Source organism: Acipenser ruthenus, chromosome 11, assembly GCF_902713425.1.
Source record: "Acipenser ruthenus chromosome 11, fAciRut3.2 maternal haplotype, whole genome shotgun sequence".
NCBI lineage: Eukaryota > Metazoa > Chordata > Actinopteri > Acipenseriformes > Acipenseridae > Acipenser > Acipenser ruthenus.
The window spans coordinates 40,003,204-40,015,301 of record NC_081199.1 but is presented as its reverse complement, the minus strand read 5'-3'; positions in this window follow the sequence as shown (position 1 = coordinate 40,015,301).

The window sequence follows — 12,098 nt, the reverse complement described above, 5'->3', positions numbered from 1 at the left end:
CTCCAAAGCTGCACTGGCCTATTTCTAGTCCAGGGAGCAGCGTTGATGCCATAGTAAGTGCAGTCTCACTGGTGCATTTTATATATATATATATCCTTTGGTTTGTACTCTACACCTTTCGCTATGTAAGCAAGCATTCTGTTTGACTTTTGAATTCCTTCCCCACGCTGGCTGGTTGCAGACAGCGATGAATCTTAATATTTCTAAATATGTAACACACTTATAAGGATTCACACATTTAGAAAGGGGAGTACTACAGAGCCCGGGAGGGGACATGAGATATATATATAATGTGTGCATGTCTTACTTTCTTGTCTTCACGAGGTATACAATGAAGCACCATCTACTGGTTAAACATTGTAATTGGTAATCGGACGATTTCATTGAGCGATTCTGCACATGATTTGGAGGACATCATTATAAGGTAAGCAGGGCAGTTCCTGGCACAACTATTTGAAAGTTGTGTTTTGTTTAGTGTTTTTTTTCCCTCCGAAGCAGACCCTGCTGGCTCCTCTTCATATTCAATCGCTCTTTTGTTTTCAACAAATCCAGCAGAACTAATTCTATTTTGTCCTTCTTTAATGTTAGCATTATATTATCATCGCTGAGTCCTGTTCCAACGCTCTCATCTGGAAGCACAGCTCTGGAGCCACATGATTTACTTCTTATACTCTCACACAGAGCAAAGGAACCGCAAATATTAAACATAGGGGGAGTCCTCTCGCTGCTCTCCACAGGGCTGAGCTAATCACTATCAGTCTAGACTGAGAGAGAGACCAGTGAAAATAGCCCTGGCCCCTCGGCACCGCGCACTATCCATCTCCAACACCTGTCACACAGCACAGCACAGCACGGCACAGCACCGCACAGCATAGCAGAGCATAGCAGAACATAGTGCAGCAGAGCAGAGCAGATCACAGCACAGCACATCAGAGCGCAGCACAGCACATCAGAGCACAGCACAGCACATCAGAGCGCAGTACGGCACGGCACAGCAGAGCACAGCATAGCAGAACATAGCACAGAAACTCTCGCTGGAGCTTGTGGTTACTGTTTTTTGTGGAGCTGATATTGCACGTTGTTTGTTGTGGCTTGTGATTACATGTTCATGCTATAAACACAAATAGAGCAGTTTGTTTTTGTCTTTTTTTGAATCGACACAGTATTGATGATGGTTTTGAATAAACAGGTCTCTCTGAGCTCTCTTTCAGTTTAAATTTCCCAAAGGTGAAACCTGTGAGGATTGGATACTTTAACTGAATTACTGACTGGAATACTAGGTTTTGGAATGAGGAAATGAAAGACTGAAGACGAGTAAGCTCCAATGATTGTTAGAGACGGCTGTCTCTCTGCTAGAAACATGATTAGAACTCTGTATAAGAGCGACAGAACTCAGAATGATTGCACCATCATACAATGGGTAGGGGAGGGCAAATATGCAAATACAATAATATTATATTATGAAAAACAATCGCCTTATAGAACAACTGCAGTTTACAGCTGTGCATTCAGTGCAACAGGCAGAGCTTGTCTGAAATATATTGGAATAGTACCTGTAGTATCAATAACAGCCAGTAGAGTGCAGCATTGAACCTGAAATAAGTTCTTAGTGCAGGGCTTTCAAACAGTGGGCCAAAAAACGGAGTATATCAGCCCAGACATTAACACAGGTTATCACGCTTGCTGTGGTATTATCAGAGTATGATCTTCATGGGTCAAACAGCAGTGCCGGTGTTATAGATGACCATACAGATGGAATATCTCAACAAACAGACAGGGAGGCTGGACTTGGGTAAAACTCACAACAGTGGTTCTTTAATTGTGCCATTGTGACGAGGTTCTGTACATTTCAACATGCAATGCTCTCACATCCTGCTCGGTGACCACGACTCTCCGTGTTTATCAGGGAGACCGATCACTCGTCACTAATTGAGTGCCCCCACTCCCACCCCAGCACCGCCCCAGACCAGCTCTGGAACAGCACCTCTTGTGGTTGCACACACAGGGCTCAGAGAACAGGATCTTGCAGCAGAACAATGACCACACAGCCCCCGCTGACTCGCTGCTCCCTCACCGCACTGGGGACTGGGTGGGGAGGCTGGCGTGCTGCACCACAACAATTCCACAATTCCCAGAATAGTCCCAGAATTCAGATTCCAGTGCAAAAGTACAACCCTCCATACCGCGGAACCAAGCATAGGGAGCCAGGGTTGTGGTTTCTATTTGCCCCACAATGCTAGTCCACTATGGGCTAGGACTGGGGGACAGCGGGGTCAGGGCTAGCTATTTCTCTCTGCTGGTTAATTGCATATTGTCTGGCAGGGCTTCACTGTAAATAAGCAATCATGCTAATGCTGAGCTGGGACTGTGCTCTATAAACAATGCATCAGTGCGGTAGACTTAAAGTTAGAGGAGCTGGACTTCTTCAAGCGATGTCTCCTCAGCAGGGCTAGGCAGCACGGCTGTCGTATTCACTAGCCTCCTTCCACCTCTGGAGGCTTGGGTTCGAATCAGGTTCAGGTCACAAGCGAAATGAATGTGGGGGTGGAGGGTCTAAACTTAGTCCCCAGTTGAGATTAGTGTACATGACACGATCACCACAGAGCTCAGCTCAATCAAGCACAGTGAGCAGGCTCTGCAGGACAGACAGGGGGAGTTCAGGTCAGGATTGAAGTGTAAGGGGTAACTTCATGTTGCCAGACTGTAGCCATTTCCATGTGCAATAAATTGAGACCTGGAATAAGGGGTACCCCCCTGTCCCCTGCTTTACTCAGGGGGTCTGTACTGTCTTTGGGGTGCATCCCTCAGAGGGTTTGATCCGAGCGGCCTCTTTGTTACTGAAAATAAAGCGAGATGCATTGAAAAGCCTCAGCTATTTCCAGCAAGCACTGAGCTCTAATTATCGGAGCCATTAACTGGCAGCTCAGCTCTTTATTTTGTGTAGCCAGCAATCCTTGAAGTTATAGTTATAGCTGCGTTCTGTTACAGGAATGTCTGCATGTCTGTTTATTCTTTCTCGGTAAATAGTAAGTTTGATAAATCAAAGCAAGTTTTTTTTGCACAGTCCATCAAGCTACACAATTGCCCTTTGAAGACATATTTTGTTTTCCTAAAAACATATCTTTTTTTTAAAATGTATATGATTGATATTGCTTTCCTAGTGTCAGAGAATATTTGTTTCGATTGTTTGTACCCCTTTATTTTTTTGTAACACAGTAATATTTCTTTGCATATACAGTAAGTCTATATCCATGCAATTTCAACTGAAATTCCCAGGCCCTGTGGAGCCTGAACAGCCTGCGGCTGGGTGACCAGGTTCAGAGGCTGGGTGACCAGGTTCAGAGGCTGGGTGACCAGGTTTAGCGGCTGGGTGGCCAGGTTCAGAGGCTGGGTGACCAGGTTCAGAGGCTGGGTGACCAGGTTCAGCGGCTAGGTGACCAGGTTCAGAGGCTGGGTGACCAGGTTCAGAGGCTGGGTGACCAGGTTCAGCGGCTGGGTGACCAGGTTCAGAGGCTGGGTGACCAGGTTCAGAGGCTGGGTGACCAGGTTCAGCGGCTAGGTGACCAGGTTCAGAGGCTGGGTGACCAGGTTCAGAGGCTGGGTGACCAGGTTCAGCGGCTGGGTGACCAGGTTCAGAGGCTGGGTGACCAGGTTCAGAGGCTGGGTGACCAGGTTTAGCGGCTGGGTGGCCAGGTTCAGAGGCTGGGTGACCAGGTTCAGAGGCTGGGTGACCAGGTTCAGAGGCTGGGTGACCAGGTTCAGAGGCTGGGTGACCAGGTTCAGAGGCTGGGTGACCAGGTTCAGAGGCTGGGTGACCAGGTTTAGCGGCTGGGTGGCCAGGTTCAGAGGCTGGGTGACCAGGTTCAGAGGCTGGGTGACCAGGTTCAGCGGCTGGGTGACCAGGTTCAGAGGCTGGGTGACCAGGTTCAGAGGCTGGGTGACCAGGTTCAGAGGCTGGGTGACCAGGTTCAGAGGCTGGGTGATCAGGTTCAGAGGCTGGGTGACCAGGTTCAGAGGCTGGGTGACCAGGTTCAGATGCTGGGTGACCAGGTTCAGAGGCTGGGTGATGGAATAAGAGGTAGCTGTCCTTAGCTGGGCGAGCCTTAGTTGAAAAAATGTGAGGAAAGTTTGCTTAATATCTATATTTGCTCCCCCCACCAAGTGTGTGTGTAAGCGTGTGTGTGTAAGCGTGTGTGTGCGTGTGTGTGCGTGAGTGCGTGTGCGTGAGTTTGTGTGTGTGTGTGTGTGTGTGTGTGAATGCGTGTGTTTGTGTGTGTGCGTGTGTGACTGTGTGTGTATGTGTGTGTGTGTGTGAGTGTGTGTGCGTGTGAGTGCGTGAGTGTGTGTGTGTGTGTGTGTGAGTGTGTGAGAGTGTGTGTGAGTGTGAGTGCGTGCGTGTGAGTGTGTGTGCGTGTGTGAGAGTGCGTGAGTGCGTGAGTGTGTGCGTGTGTGCGTGTGCGTGTGTGTGCGTGAGTGTGTGTGAGAGTGTGTGTGTGCGTGTGAGTGCATGTGAGTGTGTGGGTGCGTGTGTGGGTGAGTGCGTGTGTGTGCGTGTGTGCGTGTGAGTGTGTGTGTGCGTGTGAGTGCGTGAGTGCATGAGTGCATGAGTGCGTGGGTGCGTGTGTGTGCGTGTGAGTGCGTGGGTGCGTGTGTGTGTGTGTGTGAGTGTGTGTGAGTGTGTGAGAGTGTGTGTGTGTGAGTGTGTGAGAGTGTGTGTGTGTGTGAGTGTGTGAGTGTGTGTGTGAGTGTGAGTGCGTGTGTGTGAGTGTGAGTGTGTGTGTGTGTGTGTGTGTGAGTGTGTGAGAGTGTGTGTGAGTGTGAGTGCGTGCGTGTGAGTGTGCGTGTGAGTGCGTGTGAGTGCGTGTGAGTGCGTGGGTGCGTGTGTGGGTGAGTGCGTGTGTGTGCATGTGAGTGTGTGCATGTGAGTGCGTGGGTGCGTGTGTGTGTGTGTGTGAGTGCGCATGCGTGTGTGTGTGTGTGTGAGTGCGCGTGCGCGTGCGTGTGAGTGCGTGTGTGTGTTAACGTCAGATTGTGGATTTCATGCAATCGGCAGAATGAAATGAAATGAGAGTGTGGAGTTACTGTTCAGATCGATGGGGTTCCCAGGGAGCCTGTGTGCCTGTGAAAGCCCCCTTTGTGTGGGGGATGTAAATGAGACTCTTTCTTGGGGCCGTGTCTCAGCCCTGTGGTGGTGGATCACATTTAATAACTGTGTGGTTAGCTGTCAGGAGCACTTAGTTTGATGCTGAGCAGCCTGGCCCTTGAACACTGCCTCTGCTGGCTGTGAGGGCAGCCGTCTGCAGGGGAGAGTGAAGCACAGAGAGCAGCTCTACTCACCTCAACCATCTCCATAGGGAGAGAGAAGCACAGAGAGCAGCTCTACTCACCTCAGCCATCTCCATCAGCGCTCTGCAGGGCAGAGAGAAGCACAGGGAGCAGCTCTACTCACCTCACCCATCTCCATGGGGAGAGAGAAGCACAGAGAGCAGCTCTACTCACCTCAACCATCTCCATCAGCACTCTGCAGGGCAGAGAGAAGCACAGAGAGCAGCTCCCCTCACCTCAACTGTCTCCATGGGGTGAGAGAAGCACAGAGAGCAGCTCTACTCACCTCAACCATCTCCATGGGGAGAGAGAAGCACAGAGAGCAGCTCTACTCACCTCACCCATCTCCACCAGCGCTCTGCAGGGCAGAGAGAAGCACAGAGAGCAGCTCTACTCACCTCAACCATCTCCATGGGGAGAGAGAAGCACAGAGAGCAGCTCTACTCACCTCACCCATCTCCACCAGCGCTCTGCAGGGCAGAGAGAAGCACAGGGAGCAGCTCTACTCACCTCACCCATCTCCATCAGCGCTCTGCAGGGCAGAGAGAAGCACAGGGAGCAGCTCTACTCACCTCCACGGGGAACACAAACCTCAACCTGAGTGACAGGCAGCTTGTCAGGCCCCTCACAGCTCTTTGATAACATTTAACACTGCCTACCCAGACCTGCTTTAAAACACACCTGCTCGGATCTGCTGTCATTTTTACCTCTGCTGTTTGGAATGTTTAATAGTGCAATATTAACAATCCCATTGCCATGTTTTGGAGCTGATTGAGTTTGATTGCGTGCTTCTGCAGGTGGCACTGAGGGTTCTCATGAGTTCATACAGTGGGGGAGGGAATGGGAGGAGGGAGCACCACAGAGATCATTTCAATTTGTCCCTTGTACCTTAAAGGGTTAACCCTGATTAGCTCTAGTCTTGGACTAATTTACCCAAAACAACATTAGTTATTTGATGTTGAAGTACCACACTTAAGAATACCTTGTCTCTTATCCAGTTTATTGACTATAATGTGTAAAGCTGTTTCTTGCAATACCATTAAACTCAAGACAAACTTCAGGGGAACCCTAAGGGCAAGTGGAGCTGGAGGTGTTTTATGTAATGGCTTCTGAGTTCAGGTAGAGCTGCCAGTCTCTGTACCACACTGTGGCATCACTGACAGAGGGAGCCAGGATCCCCTCTCGCACTGCCTGCACCTGTCCTCGCCTCGTCTGGCAGGCTGCTCGGAGATGGGGTGTATTGGGAGGGTGATTGATATATCTGGATGTGATTATTTTGACAGCAGTTATAAACCCATAAAACCTGGCCTGCTCTTGTTCATTTAAACCATTGAGGCTTATAAATAATGGTTGACTAGGTGGCAGTGCAGAGTCTCACAGACCAATTAGCAGTGGCTTGTCTGGGCACAGGGATGATCAATATGTTCCAGATTACCTGTGGGATATCATAGCGCTAGTGGGAGGGAGAGGGAACTGTCTATATACTGTCATTACCAGCACCTTAACAATAATGAGCACTAGTCTAAACACTCCATTCTCAGCTCTCTAGCGCTGTCATTACCAGCACCTTAATAATAATGCGCACTAAACCCTCCCTTCTTAGATTCTTGTTCATCCTCATATTAATAAAATAGACACATTATTTTCTGCCGCTGAGGCTGTTGTTGTCCAGGTGGGACCGAGACAGACTTTGCTCTTTTTTATTGTTTACTGACATTAACGGCATTAATTATATCAAATGATCCACGGATAGGAGCTCCTCGCTCAGATCACAGGCTGACACGCGTAACCCCCGCGGCATCGCTGCTTATTGAAGAGCCGGCGTCTATTTCATAGGAAAGTTGTATTAGTTTAGATCATTTTAATGGCATGACAGCACAGTTACATCTGCTCCAATTCTAATTCTAATGAAGGCTCCTGATAAGCCCCTAAATGAAATATCTGTGCTTATTGATCATTTTGGTACACAGCAGTTTTACTTTTTTTCAAACTTATATATATATATATATATATATATATATATATATATATATATATATATATATATATATATATATAGGGAGTATAGACATGTGATCCTCCTATAATGTCTTACAGTACATGCTAATAATACACTATATTGAACGGATAATGACACAGGTGTGGCGTGTTACACAAGGTCACATGAAGCTCCCGACTCACTATTATAATTAATCTTTTAAAAGTTAGTTATGTATTTACTTCTGTTTGTCTGAAGTATTCGTTTGTCTCATTTCTCCCGTTTGTATAATAATAGAAACGGTTGAAACCGCGGGCATTGTGAGCGTAGGGGCCGGTGAATATAATTTACTATAGAGCAGGGGGCGAATTCACAGAGCACAGCGTACTGCACACTCGGACAACAGCCACTAGGTGGAGACTGTGACGCTTAGTTTTCCTTCTCGTCCCTATCGAGGAAGTCTGTTCACAGGCAGGTTACACGTAATTAGAAGCATAGACTTACCCGGTAAGTAGATTTTAACAAACAGAAAATTGATTAGGCAGAACTATTTAAACTAAAAAAAAAGAAAAGAAATAGCCACGCTGCCGACCCCACACTGCGTTCGTGTTGAATTGTATACTACATTAAAAAAAATATATTAATTGGCATGCTTTGCTTACTCCAGATTTCAGATTACTGCTCTGGAATCCACGCTAACATAAATTACATTCAGAACTACATGTACTTTTTTAAGTGATCATTAAAAAAAAAAAGTGCATACCATTCTTGACATTTAAATCCTCTGAATTATTTTGAAATAGCACATGGGGAACTTCGATTTGTAAAATGCTGCAGGACACGAATGTCCCAGATCACTTTGAAATATTTACTGGAATCTCTCAGCGCTATGAAGTTACCTGACAAACAGAGACGGAGCTTCTCTGGAGCGAGTCTGCTTCCCTAAACACGAACAATGCGTTCCAGATTTAGGAAATTGGGGATTAAGAAAACACACGGAGCTTTTGAAGTCGTTGTGCAATGCTAGTCTGCACCGCGAGCTTGCTGGAATAGAGATCAGACACAAAGTCCATTTTTACGCTATAGTGTGTGTCTTCTACCTAATATGCTGGTTTTCATTCCAGCTGAGCTCTCAATTACTTAACTAGACCCTTCATTGAACTCATCATTTGCTTAATTATACCTTTTGAATTGTTTTCAACTCTTACATATTTGCAAATTTTGAGTTAGTTATAACATTTAGAAGTAACTTGAACTCTGCAACTGTTTAAGAGCTGAGAACAAAGGGTCTAATTAAGCAAATGATCAGTTCAGTTAAGGGTTTAGGAGTTTCGGGTGTGGAGGAGGTGATTCTGAGAGAGTAGTCAGCCTGGCTCAAACCTACACCAGCTGCACAAGGGAATGCAAATCCAAATAAATGAATCATGTTAAAGAAATTAGTTCATAAAATGGGGAAGCAGTGGGCAGGATCAGTCGCTGTAATCTGGCTTTTGAGAAACGAGTGAAACTCCCATTGCATAGCAGTGTGATCCGTTCCTGGTTTCATTCTGAGTAATAAGACACCCCTGAGCGTGTTGCCTAGACACCCTGTAACTAATCCAGCTGGTTTTACAACCAGGAATGGGTGAAGCTGTTCTGTAATCCTGATTTATTTCTGATATAGGGCAGCAGTGTGGAGTAGTGGTTAGGGCTCTGGACTCTTGACCGGAGGGTCGTGGGTTCAATCCCAGGTGGGGGACACTGCTGCTGTACCCTTGAGCAAGGTACTTTACCTAGATTGCTCCAGTAAAAACCCAACTGTATAAATGGGTAATTGTATGTAATAAATAATGTGGTATCTTGTAACAATTGTAAGTTGCCCTGGATAAGGGCGTCTGCTAAGAAATTAATAATAATAATAATAATAATAATAATAATAATAATAATAATAATAATAATAATAATAAGTGATTGAGAGCTCAGTTGGAATGAAAACCAGAAGACACAGGGGGTCCCCAGGACCGGGGTTGGGAACCATTGATTTAGTCCAGTGGCACTCAACTGGCCCTGGCGATCTATTCCAGTCCTGGTTTTTATTCCAACCAGGTCCTAAATTAGTTAATTGCTTCTTAGCAGATTCAGTTACATTAGAATCTACTTGGAGTAAAAACCTGGACTGGATCAGATCTCGAGGGCCACAGTTGAGTACCACTGATTTAGCTTACACTGCGTTCAGTGGCTGGGTATCTTCAGTACAAGCACCTCAGCCTGACTCTATAGATATGGATATGGATATAGTGGTGCCAAAACTGTGATTTAATCCAGTCATTGTGACTTTATTAACATTGCCACATTGCAGAGGGAATTTAGGTTCAAGAGTCGATTGATGAACAAAGATTAGTGGCATATATTGGTCTGAAGTGTGTTCACAATATTTCTGTCTCATGGTGTTATCATATTAACCCTTAAATAGACAAAGTAGAGCTGTGATTATTACAGCCTATAGGGTGCATGAAGTATTGGAAAATAGACGGATTGTTAGATCAAGTTGCAAAAAATGTAAACTGTAGCCTCATCTTCATATACAACAGCTCTAAACAATATGAAATGCTCCAGCAATCTCTCCCCGCCTCTCTGCCTCTCACCCCTCTCTCAGCCTCTCTCTCTCTCTCCCCCCTCTTTCTGCCTCTCTCCTTTCTCTCTCTCTCTCGCTCTCTCTCTCCCCCTCTCTCTCTGCCTCTCTCCCCCTCTCTCTGCCTCTCTCGCTCTCTCTGCCTATCTCTCTCTTTCTCTCTCTCACTCTCCCCCTCTCTGCCTCTCTCCCCCCCTCTCTCTGCCTCTCTCGCTCTCTCTCTGCCTCTCTCTCCCCCTCTCTCTGCCTCTCTCCCCCTCTCTCTGCCTCTCTCGCTCTCTCTCTGCCTCTCTCTCTCTCTCTCTCCCTCTCTCTCTCCCTCCCTCCCTCTCTTTCTTTCCCGTGCCGTTGTTTGGTTAAGTTTCTTTTATGCTGTTTATGTTATCATTTGTAAATCTTGCCTGAAGCGACCCTTAAGGCACAAGAGAAACTCATATACAAGCTAATGAACTATTTACAGATTATTCCAGCTGTCAAATAGTTTAGTGCGATGACAAAGTGCAGAGAGCTCTTTGAAACTGCTGACATTCCCCTCGCCTGAGCTGTTGAGACGTCTTTCATTTCAGGTAAAAGTGGGCTTCAGACTGTCTGTGAATGGTCTTTTCAAACTCAAGCAAATTAAAGTTATTTCAGGAACCCCTCGGGCCAATTCGCATAAAAAATACAATCAAGACAGATAGTTTTTTTTTTTTTTTTTAATTAAAACAAATGCAAATGTTAAGCAGATTAAGATAATGTATCTGAATTTAAAAAAATAAAAAAACACAGACTCACAGCATCGTCTATTATCGACAAAATGCTTGCTCTTATCATAACCTATATGCCTGTATTAATATGTATAGTTTCAAGATTGTATAATTACAAATCGGTTACAAACAGATCACTGTTATTTATTTATTATTATTATTATTATTATTATTATTATTATTATTATTATTATTATTATTATTCGAACTTTATTCGAATGGTTGATTTTTCCAAGGACAATAAAAGTATAGAACACAGACTATATCTTGAAAAACATTGACAAAGACTTCTAAAAGTGCTCAGGCTCAAACAAGGAATATTTCTTTACATGGGCCGGGAAACAAACGGTGTTTGGTCCTAGTTCAAATGTCCACCTTGTGATAAACACACACATATATATATATATATATATATATATATATATATATATATATATATATATATATAGATAGATAGATAGATAGATAGATAGATAGATAGATAGATAGATAGATAGATAGATAGATAGATAGATATTAATATGTATTTGTTAATAGGCAACACAAGACATTTTGTGTTAGTCTTAAACGAACGCATTTTGTGAGGGAAAAGACTAACTAAAAACTAAAAAAAAAAACATTTTTTTAGGGATTCATAAAAATTGTGCAAACTTTCCATTAACAAAAACGGTCAAATTCACAACGAATTTACCACATGATATTTTTGTTCGGTATTTTTACACAAGTGAAAGCAAACTGCTGGTGGTAGGGGAGACCTTTCTCTCCATGACATCCTCCATTTCAACTCACATCCTCTACCAATCCCTAACCCTAACCCTTTCTCTCCATGACATCCTCCATTTCAACTTACATCCTCTACCAATCCCTAACCCTAACCCTTTCTCTCCATTACACCCTCCATTTCAACTCACATCCTCTACACCTGTTACAACTGGCCCCAAACAGGGAGCCATTACTAAACCTCGTGTTCCAGCAAGAGACAACAACACTATAGGAGCAATCGATCATGTCAGTTACAAGTACAGAGACCAGGGTTTTTCAGAGCTCAAATCTCAGTGCTTTGGCACAGGCAGCTCCTCTTCCAGCGACAGGCAGACCTGCTCTGAGCATGTATGGAGTGAGTGATGCAGCTGGCTTCTGATCGTGGAAATTCAAGACGTTACAACTGTCCCCAGTCTCCCTACTGATTAAGTGAATACAAAAAAAAAAGTATGTAATTGTTCTCATTTTGCGCGTTGTTGTTGAACATCCTTACTGTCGGGTCCGGGTTGTTCATTCTAGTTGTGTTTTCCATTGCACACCGGCTTGCTGCTCACACGAAGCGCGGTATCCCCGGTGGTGTAAGATTCATTTAACAGGGCTCGAACACATCCCTGCGCAAATTCATCGGATTAAGATGAAGATTCTGACAGAAACAGTTAGGAACTGGTAAACGGTT